Here is a 2,872-nt window from a genome sequence, read left to right on the forward strand (position 1 = left end):
TTTTTTCAAAGTCCCTTCAAAATTTTCCAATTTTCGTCCCAATTCTTCCCATTCCCATCGAAACTTTCCAAATCCCTCTCAACATTGTTGAAATTCTGTTGAAGCTTTTAAAATTCTCTCTAGAATTTTAAAACTCAATGTCCACATGTTTACAATTTCACGTCAAAATTGCTAAAATTCCAGTTGAAATTTTTTCAAAGTCCCTTCAAAATTTTCCAATTTTCGTCCCAATTCTTCCCATTCCCATTGAAACTTTTCAAATCCCTCTCAACATTGTTGAAATCCTTTGAAAGTTTGAAACTTCTCTCTGGAATTTTCAAAATCCACTGCAACATGTTTACAATTTCACATCAAAATTACTAAAATTCCAGTTGAAATTTTTTCAAAGTCCCTTCAAAATTTTCCAGTTTTCGTACCAATTCTTCCCATTCCCATTGAAACTTTTCAACTCCCTCTCACCATTGTTGAAATTCTGTTGAAGCTTTTAAAATTCTCTCTAGAATTTTCCAAATCCACTTCAACATGTTTACAATTTCACATCAAAATTGCTAAAATTCCAGTTGAAATTTTTTCAAAGTCCCTTCAAAATTTTCCAATTTTCGTCCCAATTCTTCCCATTCCCATTGAAACTTTTCAAATCCCTCTCAACATTGTTGAAATCCTTTGAAAGTTTGCAACTTCTCTCTGGAATTTTCAAAATCCACTTCAACATGTTTACAATTTCATGTCAAAATCGCTAAAATTCCAGTTGAATTTTTTCAAAGTCCCTTCAAAATTTTTCAATTTTCGTCCCAATTCTTCCCATACCCATCGAAACTTTCCAAATCCCTCTCAACATTGTTGAAATCCTGTTGAAGCTTTTAAAATTCTCTCTAGAATTTTCAAAATCCATGTCCACATGTTTACAATTTCACGTCAAAATTGCTAAAATTCCAGTTGAAATTTTTTCAAAGTCCCTGAAAAATTTTCCAATTTTCGTCCCAATTCTTCCCATACCCATTGAAACTTTTCAAATCCCTCTCAACATTGTTGAAATTCTGTTGAAGCTTTTAAAATTCTCTCTAGAATTTTAAAACTCAATGTCCACATGTTTACAATTTCACGTCAAAATTGCTAAAATTCCAGTTGAAATTTTTTCAAAGTCCCTTCAAAATTTTCCAATTTTCGTCCCAATTCTTCCCATTCCCATTGAAACTTTTCAAATCCCTCTCAACATTGTTGAAATCCTGTTGAAAGTTTGAAACTTCTCTCTAGAATTTTCAAATCCACGTGAACATGTTTACAATTTCACGTCAAAATTGCTAAGATTCCAGTTGAAATTTTTTCAAAGTGTCTTCAAAATTTTCCAATTTTCACCCCAATTCTTCCCATTCCCATTGAAACTTTTCAAATCCCTCTCAACATTGTTGAAATTCTGTTGAAGCTTTTAAAATTCTCGCTAGAATTATCAAAATCCACGTCAACATGTTTACAATTTCACGTCAAAATTGCTAAAATTCCAGTTGAAATTTTTTAAAAGTCCCTTCAAAATTTTCCAATTTTCGTCCCAATTCTTCCCATTCCCATTGAAACTGTTAAAATCCCTCTCAACATTGTTGAAATCCTGTTGAAAGTTTGAAACTTCTCTCTAGAATTTTCAAAATCCACGTCAACATGTTTACAATTTCACGTCCAAATTGCTAAAATTCCAGTTGAAATTATTTCAAAGTCCCTTCAAAATTTTCCAATTTTCGCCCCAATTCTTCCCATTCCCATTGAAACCTTTCAAATCCCTCTCAACACTGTTGAAATCCTGTTGAAAGTTTGAAACTTCTCTCTAGAATTTTCAAAATCCACATCAACATGTTTACAATTTCACGTCCAAATTGCTAAAATTCCAGTTGAAATTTTTTCAAAGTCCCTTCAAATTTTTCCAATTTTCGTCCCAATTCTTCCCATTCCCATTGAAACTTTTCAAATCCCTCCCAAAATGGTTGAAACCCTAATAAAGCTTTTAAAATTCTCTCTAGAATTTTCCAAATCCACTTCAACATGTTTACAATTTCACGTCAAAATTGCAAAAATTCCAGTTGAAATTTTTTCAAAGTCCCTTCAAAATTTTCCAATTTTCGTACCAATTCTTCCCATTCTCATTGAAAGTTTTCAAATCCCTCTCAACACTGTTGAAATCCTGTTGAAGCTTTTACAATTCTCTCTAGAATTTTCAAAATCCATGTCCACGTCTTTACAATTTCACGTAAAAATTGCTAAAATTCCAGTTGAAATTTTTTCAAAGTCCCTTCAAAATTTTCCAATTTTCATCCCAATTCTTCCCATTCCCATTGAAACTTTTCAAATCCCTCTCAACATTATTGAAATCCTGTTGAAAGTTTGAAACTTCTCTCTAGAATTTTCAAAATCCACTTCAACATGTTTACAATTTCACGTCAAAATTGCTAAAATTCCAGTTGAAATTTTTCCAATGTCCCTTCAAAATTTTCCAATTTTCGTCCCAATTCTTCCCATTCCCATTGAAACTTTTCAAATCCCTCTCAACACTGTTGAAATCCTGTTGAAGCTATTACAATTCTCTCTAGAATTTTCAAAATCCATGTCCACATGTTTACAATTTCACGTCCGAATTGCTAAAATTCCAGCTGAAATTTTTTCCAAGTCCCTTCAAAATTTTCCAATTTTCGTCCCAATTCTTCACATTCCCATTGAAACTTTTCAAATCCCTCTCAACATTGTTGACACCCAGATGAAGCTTTTAAAAGTCTCTCTAGAATTTTCCAAATCCACTTCAACATGTTTACAATTTCACGTCAAAATTGCTAAAATTCCAGTTGAAATTTTTTCCAAGTCCCTGAAGAACTTTACAATTTTCGTCCCA

This window comes from Streptopelia decaocto (genome assembly GCF_964273445.1).
Source record: "Streptopelia decaocto genome assembly, contig: HAP1_SCAFFOLD_95, whole genome shotgun sequence".
Taxonomy (NCBI): Eukaryota; Metazoa; Chordata; class Aves; order Columbiformes; family Columbidae; genus Streptopelia; species Streptopelia decaocto.